The sequence below is a fragment of the Gallinula chloropus genome, assembly GCF_964237585.1.
Source record: "Gallinula chloropus genome assembly, chromosome: 9".
Classification (NCBI taxonomy): domain Eukaryota; kingdom Metazoa; phylum Chordata; class Aves; order Gruiformes; family Rallidae; genus Gallinula; species Gallinula chloropus.
The window spans coordinates 4,004,966-4,014,885 of NC_140094.1; positions in this window are offsets into that span (position 1 = coordinate 4,004,966).

Sequence of the window (9,920 nt, forward strand, 5' to 3'; positions counted from 1 at the left end):
GCTGCTCCAGCCCCAGCTGCCTCTGAGCCCTCGTGCCATTTCCTTACCAGCAGAGCTTCCCTGGGCAGCAGGAGCCTGTCTGCTCCCTGTCCCTGCTTCCCCCAGCCTAACAGCCCCCCTCTCAAAGTCTAACAGCCCCTCTCACCCGGGCAGAGTCTGTGGATTCGTTTGACCACATCCCACATTCCCCCTTCTCGGCGCCCGCTCCAGGGCTGCACGGCAGCAGGGATCAATAAACATGGAGTAAGAGCAGGCAGGGAGGGGTGGCAACCTGGCAGGGGGCTGCTTTTGGTTTCCTAGGTATGTACCTGTTGGGCCTGTCCCATCTCCAGAGGGGAGGTGTGTGCCACAGGTACCTCATTGTGCCTGTCCCATCTCTGGAGGGGAGGTGTGTGCCATAGGTACCTCATTGTGCCTGTCCCATCTCCAGAGGAGAGGTGTGTACCATAGGTACCCCATTGTGCCTGTCCCATCTCCAGAGGAGAGGTGTGTACCATAGGTACCCCATTGTGCCTGTCCCATCTCCGGAGGGGAGGTGTGTGCCATAGGTACCTCATTGTGCCTGTCCCATCTCCAGAGGGGAGGTGTGTGCCATAGGTACCTCATTGTGCCTGTCCCATCTCCAGAGGGGAGGTGTGTGCTGTTAGTTCTGTCCATGGGATGGGTTCAGTTAACTCTCAGGAGCTGGGGTGCCCCGTGGTGCCCCAGCACGAGGTGGGTTTAACCAGGGTAGAGTGAAGGAAAGAAATCATCCTCAGGTTTGGGGGTCTACAAGCAGGTCCAGCCCCTAGCACAGCGCCTTGCTTGGGCCTCTGGTTCATGGGGTAATCATAACTTAGTCATTAAAAAGCAGTAATTAATTCTGTAAGAAGATTTGGACACAGGGTTTCTCCAAACCCCCTGAGTCACAGATGGGGGGCTTTGGCAAAAGCCAAACCTGGCAGCAGGGAGGGAGCAGGGACTCTCTCCTTGAGAGCTGCCCTCAGTGTGGAGCACCCCCTGATGACGTGGGTCAGCGATCCTGCCTTTGCAGGGAGCGCTGAGGCTGGGGCTCTGCTCCCTGCTTCCCCTTTAGCCTCAGCTGTCTCTGTGCATAAATTGGGGGTGGGGGGGTGTGTGTTTAACGTGGGCTCACATGAAGGACTGAGCTGAGCTCTTCTGAAACCTGCTGATCGACACCTCCCAGTGAAAACCCGTTGGGAACGCTGCCGCCGCTGCTCTCCCCGTCCTCTCGCTTTCACGCCTTCTGCAGGAGCCAGGGCAGGCACCAGCGGCTGTGTCGCTGCCACTGAGCTCATTGTAACCAAAAAGAGGGGAAAAACGGGCCCAAGATGCAAAGGATTTATCACCTCCCATCCTCGGGGCTGCAGGGATCAGCTGGGAAGGAGCATCCATGGAAAAGCTCCCACTCTGAGTGAGATGTTCTTTTTCAGGGTGTTGGGAAGGGGGAGCGGGACCCGTCCTGCTTGTGGTGGGGTTACCCCACCAGCATCACAGAATCACAGGGGTTGGGAGGGACCTGGAGTGCTCATGGGGTCCAACCCCCTGCCAGAGCAGCTCCCCAGCTCATATTGGTCAGTGTCCAGACGGGGCTGGAATCTCTCCAGAGATGGAGACTCCACACCCCCTGGGCAGCCTGTCCCAGGGCTCCCTCACCCTCACTGGGGAAAAGTTCTTCCCCATGTTGGTGCAGAACTTCCTGTGCTCCAACTTGCAGCCATTGCCCCTTGTCCTGTCCCCACAAACACTGAAAAGGGGCTGGCCAGTTCCCCCTGCATCCCATCCTTAAGATACTGATAAACATTAATAAGGTCCCCCCTTAGTCTTCTCTCCAGGCTGACCAGCCCCAGCTCACTCAGCCTTTCCTCACAGGGGAGATGCTCCAGGCCCTTCATCGTCTCCGTAGCCTCCTCTGGACTCTCTCCAGGAGATCCCTGGCTTTTTTATCCCAGGGAGCCCAGCACTGGACACACCACTCCAGGTGGGGCCTGACCAGGGCAGAGCAGAGGTTGCTGGCAGCAGCAGCCACCCCCACCTCAGCACACACGGAAAGGTTTGTCTGTCCCAACCCCATGCTGGGTGATGTCATGGAGCTGGAGGAGCTTATAAAACAGAGGGTGGTTGGGGTAAAATGGGGGCAAATCCCATGGCAGCACAGTGTGGGTGGGCTGCTCTCTCCTGGGTTCACTGGCCCTGAGCCAGGGGGTTGCAGTGTTAGGTTTTGGAATTCATCTCCCTGGCCCCAGTTCTGCCTATTTTCAGCTCGGTGTAGCTGAGCACGTGGCTCTGTGTTACCTGCAGCTGTGAAACGAGGTGTTGGCTCTAATTAGAGCCAGGATAAATAAGCAGTTAACCCACTCACAGCTCCAAGACCCACCAGCCCCTGTGCTACATCACCTCCTGCATCCCTGTGATGCTTTCCCTGCATGGTGGGAAGAGAGGGTGCTGGGGACAAGCCTGCACGAGCTGGGACCTGAGAAGGTCAGGGGCAGGATGACAAAGAGCTGGTGCTGGCTCTGTCCTCATCAGACTTACTCCTTGCTGAGCAGAAAGGCTTCCACAGCGTGCAGGGTCTCTGGGTCAGCTGGGCGCTAACGCTGAGGCGTCCGGCGAGCGGTGCTGCGCTCCCAGGGGCTTTGCTGTTAGAACTTGATGAGGCTTTTGGGGGGTTTTGTGGTGTTTTTCCTGTTTTTTGTTAAAGGTGAAGCTGTCAGGCCAGCTCCAGGAAAGCCTCTGAGGCTTAAGGCTTAGGAAGGCTGGAGATCTCGGTGCTGGAGCAGGAGTGGGATTTGCTTGTAAAGGACGTGGGTGTCGAAAGGTCTGGTTCTGAAAAGCAGAAGGTAAAAAACCCTCTGCCAGGACTAAGGCTGTGTCTGTCTCTGTTGTGGTTACAGGCAAAACAGAGCGGGTTTCCTGGTAGGCAATTTCATTCCTTAATTACTGTCAGTCACATCCGCAGCTCAGGGCAAGGAGCCCTCCATGGGCAGCAGCCGCTGCGCTGGGCAAAACGACGCCGGGCTGTTTCCTTGGTGACTTTTGGGATCCAAGCTGGGTGCACAGGGGATGGGTGGGAGGTGAGCCCTGAGGAGTCATGGGCTGGGGGCCCAAGCTCCCTGAGATGAAGGCTGTCTCTGTAGGTTTATGGTGCTGGAGTGCTTGGTTAAAGGGGAGTAAGTGTTAGGCAGCTTCATCCAGAGGGCTCTGGGGCTGGGGTCTGTGAGGTGGGGACACGTGGGTGTGGATAAGGAGTTGGCTGGACCATCATACTCAAAAGAGTTGTGGCCAATGGCTCAGTGTCCAAGTGGAGGCCAGGGATGAGTGGTGCTCCTCGGGGTGTGGGTGATGTACAGCTCCACGTGACCCTGCAGTGTGTGTGGGGAGCACAGAAAGCCCCCCGTGTCCTGGGCTGCACCCCCAGCAGTGGGACCAGCAGGTCAGGGGGGAATCTGCCCCTCTGCTCTGCTCTGGGACACAGACCCTCCCAGCAGTGCTGCCATCAGCTCAGGGGTCCCCAGGACAAGGAGGACATGTTGCTGTTGGATCAAGTCCCAAGGAGCCATGGAGATGCTGTGAGGGCTGGAGCCCCTCAGCTCTGGAGCCAGGCTGGGAGAGCTGGGCTGGCTCAGCCCAGAGAAGAGAAGGCTGCTTCTGGGGAGAGCTCCAAGCCCCTTCCTGGCTCCAGGAGAGCTGGAGAGGGGCTGGTGCCCAGGGCAGGGAGGGCCAGGCCCAGGGGAATGGCCTTCAGCTGCAGGAGGGGGATGGAGAGGGGCTGGGAGACTGAAATCCTTCCTGGGGATGGGGGAGGCCCTGGCACAGGGTGCTTGGAGGAGCTGGGGCTGCCCTGGGATCCCTGGCAGGGCTCAAGGCCGGGTTGGATGGGGCTTGGGGCACCCTGGGCTGGGTGGGGTGTCCCTGCCCATGGCAGAGGGGCACTGGGGAGGCTCAGAGTTCCCTCCCCACCCAAACTGCGTAGGGTTCTATGGCCCAGTAATCTCGTGGCCACTTTGATGCCCTTCAGATCAGGACAGGTCCAAGTTCTTTTTTCCAGGGAGACTGCAGCATGAAGCCTTGTCTGTGAGTGGCTGTGGGACCACTTCCCACTGGGAATGTGCCACTGGGACTGGCTCAGCTCCTTGACCATGTGGAGGAGAGGTGGCTTGGGCAGAGCGTGCCACGTGAGGACAGCTCTGGTGCTGGAGCTGGGGAGAGGCAGAGCAGACGTTCGTGCACCCCAGGCTGGGGAGCCAGGCAGTGCCAGTGACTCAGTGGCTGAATCAGAGGAGGAATGTCCTGGTTCCAGCCCGGGGGCTGCAAGGTGAGCCTGGGTGATGCCAGGAATGTTCACGGTTCCTGTCAGTGTCGTGCTCCTGCTGGCAGCTGGTGAGTGGCAGTGACTGGTCTGGCTGTCTCACCACTGGCTTCTGGGGAAAGAGAACTAGAAAGAGCACCTGCACCATGGGTGCCCACAAGGGCAGAGCAGAGAGGGACAACCCCCTCCCTGTCCCTGCTGCCACCCCTCTGCTGATGGAGCCCAGGATCCCATTGCCCTCCTGAGCTGCCAGAGCCACTGCTGGCTCATGTGGAGTTTCTCACCCACCATGACCCCCAGGTCCTTCTCAGCTCTCCAGGAGCTCCTCTCCCAGTCTGTATCTGTCTGGGATTCCTCAGCCCAAGTGCAACACCTGACACTTGGCAGTGTTGAACCTGTGAATCCTATCACTGTTCCTTCCCGACCTCCCCCTCTGCTGTAGGAACAGATCCTGTGAGGGGGTTTTGGTTTCCAGAGAGACAAAGGCACAAAATAACATGGAGAAAATGAACTTACAACTTAATTTCTTGGGCCCTCAATTCACTCCAGCTGGGTTGTCAGGTTCCTGCTGTGTAATTTGGGCTGGGGCACATCTGAGCCTGGCCTGGCTTCACCTGCAAGGAAACCAGATGGTGTTTTGATCTCTTTAAGTCTTCTCCTGGAGCTGTTGCCTGTAGGATGCCCCATGGGCGTGGGGTGAGTGGGGAACCGTGGGGAAAAGCCCGCAGTTCCTTTTCATGGCTTAAATGGAACTCACAGAATGGAAAAGGAGCTGGAAACACGGTGCAGGAGATTTCAAACTCTCTCTTTTATAAGCCACAGCCGCTGCCTGTGGACAGGCAATAGAACAGGGGGGATTTAATCTGTGCAAAGGAGACAAATGCATCAAAACACCCCCTGGGGCCTATGGCGGGACTGTAAATTTGACCCGGCCTTGGTGAAGCTGTGAAGAAGGGGCTGAAACAGCTAAAGAGCTTTATTGGCACCAGGAGCCCTGTGAAGGAGACAAATTGGGGGACCGGAGGCCTTTGCTCCCTGTGTTTGGTGTTTATTAGAGCCATCGGTTTTGAGGTGCCTTTGCCTGCCCCAGTGGAGATCTGCAGGGCCTGGGAGCACCCGCTCTGCGTGTCTGGAGCTCTCCAGCTCCATGTCTCCCCTGGGCTGGAGCAGCCACCTCTCTGGGAGATGTATCCAGGTGAAATTCCATGGAGAAGGTGGCAAGTGGGCCTCGCCTTATGTGCTGTGAGATGGGTGTTTCCAGGCAGGCCTGTTGTGTGTGCGATAGGCCCGGCCTTACAAAGGCCTTTTGGCTGCGCTGGTTGTAGAGTCTGGTGTAGTTAGGGGAAGGTCTCCTTCCTCCACCTGGTGAAAATCTTCCTTCCCCTTTCAGAGGGTTTGTGAACAGAGCCCATCCCACAGCTCTGCTACAGCTTGTAGGCCCACGAGTCGCCCTTCGAATGGGGACAGGGCACCCCTGAGTGTCCTCTGCTGTTCTCAGGTTTTGGGCACCAGCAGCAGAACCTGCAAAAGGGATGAGAGACTGTGAGGCTAGCAGCCAGTCCCCAGGCCTGGATGGAGTGGGCTCTGAAGGCACCCCAACCCAGAAGCTCTTTGCTGTGGTGAGCTGCCGTTCTCTCAAGCCACCATGGCGCCGCAGGACAGAACGGGGGCTGAGGTGGAGACACTGGGGTCTGTAGGCTGGGAACCAGACCTGTGGGCTGGGAAGGAGCAGGGCTGCATTGAAGAGTAGGCTTGGAGCTTGTTGGAGTTGAGAGGTGTGATGTCACTGCATTCAGCCACCTGGATTTCCCAAACATATCTGGCAAAGTCACAGAATCCTTTTGGGTTGGAAAAGACCTTTAAGATCATCAAGTCCAGCCATTAACCAGGCACTGCCAAGGCCACCACTAAACCACATCCCCGAGCACCACATCTACATGTTTTTCAAGTGCCTCCAGAGGGATGGTGACTCCACCACTTCCCTGGGCAGCCTATGCCAGTGCTTGACAACCCTTTGGATGAAGCATTTGTCCCAGTATCCAGCCTAAACCTCTCCTGGTGCAGCTTGAGGATGTTTCCTCTTGTCCTGTGGCTTGCTACTTGGTAGAAAGGGCTGAGCCCCACCTGGCTACACCCTCCTTTCAGGGAGCTGTAGAGAGCAATAATGTCTCCTCTTAGCCCTCTTCCAGACTAAACCACCCAGTTCCCTCAGCCTCTCCTCACCAGACTTGTGCTCCAGACCCTTCCCAACTCCGTTGCCCTTCTCTGGACCTGCTCCAGCACCGCTGTATCCTTGTAGTGATGGACCCAAACCTCAACACCAGCACTCAAGGTGTGACCACATCAAAGCTGAGTACAGGGGATGGTCACTGCCCTGGTCCTGCTGGCCACACCACTGTTGATACAAGCCAGGATGCTGTTGTGCTTCTTGGCCACCTGGGCACACTGCTGGCTCATGTTCAGACGGCTGTTGACCAACACCCCCAGGTCCTTTTCTGCTGGACAGCTCTTCAGCCAGTCTGCCCCAGCCTGTAGCGCTGCTGGGGGCTGTTGTGACCCAGCACTGGGTCTTGCTGAACCTCATAGAATTGCCTCAGCCCATGGGTCCAGCCTGTCAAGAACGCTCTGTAGAGCCTTCCTGCCCTGGAGCAGGTCAACACTCCCACCAGTGTCACCTGCAAGTGTATTGGGGGGGCACCCATCCCCTCACCCAGACCATGGAGACAGCTGTTAAAGAGAGCTGACCCCAGTCCCCCAGCAAAGGCTCCTAAAGAAGGGAAGCAGCCCTGAAACAGGAGTTGAGGTCCTTACAGGGAGGAAATGGTTTGCTAAAAGGTAAGGAACAAAAGGTAGGAGGCAACAATCTGTAGCAGGAAACACCAGGGAGCTGGGTGGGGGACCACATGCAGCGTACTCCGAAACGATCAGGCAAATGGACCGGTGTCTGCTGCTGGTATGAGGGGTTGTGTGCTTGAAGATCAACTGTGGAAAGAGACCAAGCAATAAAAGAGATGGGATTCAAATGGACATAAATATGAAATGGTGCACAGGGGGAAAAACCAATTTTAACTCTATTTATAAAACCACGGGGTCTGAGTTAAGCGTTGCCATCTGGAACGTCGGGGCGGGAACAGATTGAGCTGTGGAAATGTCAGCTCAGCGGTCAGCGGCCGTCGAGAAAATAAATGGGGCGCAGGAATTACTGGGGGGGAAACAGAGCCTGGCCCAGCCAATCCCTGTTCCCTCCAACTGGAGGCAGCCAGGGAGAAGAGAGGCACAAGCGGTGGATCCCTGGAGCTCCGTGGCTGCCTTGGGAGGGAAGGGATGGTTGCTGGAGCCGCGTGGGGCTGCGGGGAGGTGGCTGCGGGCTGCTCCCACCCAACCCCAAAGGGTTGCTCCTGCTGGGAGAGGGGACAGCGGTCTGTGTGCGCAGGCGAGCGTTCTGCCTCGCGGATGTCAGTGCTGATGGGAGTGTTTGCTGAGTCACCTCTGTCCTCCCTTGCAGGGAGCGGGTGGCCGACAGGCCCCCGTCTCCTGCGCCACCCGTGGAAGCAGCTGGGTGACCTTTTAGCTGCAGCATCCATTTCTCAAATGGGATTTGCAGGGCCGTTGGGGGTTTGGATAGAGCAGCTGGGAAGATTCCTCCGGCGGCCCGGGGAACCTCTGCTGAGCTGGAGAGAGCAAGCAGTGGCAGAGTGCTGCGGTGACAGTTCCTGCCCTGATTGGGGTGGGGGGATGTGTGTTTAGAGGGGGGGGGGGTCTCAGCAGGCTCCAGACCAAAGCTGTCACATCAGCAGGCTCCCACCTCCTCCGCCACCCAGTGCTGGCTCCCTGCTGCTGGCTGGCTGGGGGTGCAGGCACTGGGCTGGGGGTGGGGGGTGGCTCTGCATGTTGAATTTGGAGGAAAGCAGCGACAGAAGATCTGTCACAAACCCTGCCAGGCTGCTGAGCAAGGGCTGGAACCCAGGTTGTGGTGCCAGTTATTCTTCCCAAATGGGGAACAATAGCACCTCTCTGCAAGAAGATACAGGCTAAGGAAACGTAGAGATAAAGCCACAAGCAAGGCTGCTTCAGGCTGTGTTCTTTCAGCCTTGGGGGAATGGGGCAGAGGCAGGGAGCAGCGCTCTTGCCTTCCCAGGAACGGAGGAATCTGACTGCAGTGGGGTCAGCCTGCTCCAGCCCCAAAAGCCTGAGCTGTGGTCTTTGTTCCTGGGTGCAGTAAATCACCCTCTGGGTGGACCCAGCTCATCAAACACCCATGCCTGCCCAGGGGCTGCCCAGCACCCATCCAACCTTCATTGGAAAGTTGTCTTGGTTGGAACTACACCACTGGAGAGGGGGTGAGCTGTGCTGAGCCTCCTGCTTGGGATCAGCCCGTTGGTGTCTGAGGCTGGTTTTGAGCAAGCAGAGGAGGAGAAGGGTGTTGGCAAAGCCCTGCCTGGAGCCCAGCTGTGCAGTTTCCTTTAGCAGCGAGCAGTGAGCTCAGGTCACTTGCACAAGAAACATCCTGTCAAACCTCACTGGCTGCCCTGAATTGTGCTCCCACTTCCAGCCTCCACCAAGTCCCTGAGCAGCTATTCCATCGCTCTTCCCAGGCTTGAAGTCACGGTTATGGGCTCAGGTCTCCCACACACACCCCATCCAGCCAAGCCTCAGTACTCTGCAATTAACACGGCGTCTCCTCAGCATTTGTTAGGACACTGCAGCAGGGCAGGAACTCCCAGGTCTCCTTTTCCCAGCCTTTCCCAAGCCTGCTTTGCAGTCCCTCCTTGGTGCTTGGTCCTCCCCTGCCACCCTGACAGGGTAAGGTGGGGGTAAGGCATGCGCGGGAGGGAACGGTGCGGATCAGAGCAGCACAAAAGCCTTCTCCCTGTTTGCAATGCCGTGCTGGCTCCCTGCTGCTCAGCCCCTGGCCCCGGGGCTGCCTCTGCCTCCCAGTTAATCTCCCAGCAGCACTGTGCTGCCCTGAAGGAGCGAGACTTCACACTCCACCCCCCCCATCCCCATCACGCTTCGGTAGGTACCCTAATTCCCTGGGTCCCTTTTCTCTGCCCTCTCTGTAATTGGGATCACTTTATCCCTGGCTTCATCCTCCCTAATCCTACAGGTAACCGACCCCTCGCCTCCCTCTCCAGCACCTCTGGCTGTGTGTGTGTGCAGGGAGCAGCAGCTGTAGCAAGCCCCGTGACAGATCCAGTCCTGCTGGACCACCAGGACCCTGCCCCTGGGAGAGGATCCCCCCCACCAGTGCAGGGCAGTTCCCCAAGTGAAGCCCACGATATTTTGGGGGGGATAAAGCAGCAGACAAGTCACTCCCAAGTGCAGCAATGCCAGCAGCTCCAAGGTTGCAGGAATGCAGCTTGGGGGCTGCCCAGACAACACCCCTTCCCCAGCATGAGGAGAAAACAGGCTCATGGGCTGTGCCAGGCTCTTCCTTCCCACCCAGCACCCCCTCTGCACCCTGTCAGTCCATTTCAAGCCAGGTATTATTGTCAGTATGTAGCCAGAAGTCAGGGCATTGGAGGAGAGGCAGGGGCTGCAAGGGGTGTGTGCATGCATGTGGCTGTGTGGATGTGTGTGTGTGTGTCTGTCTGTACATGTGTGCACAGCT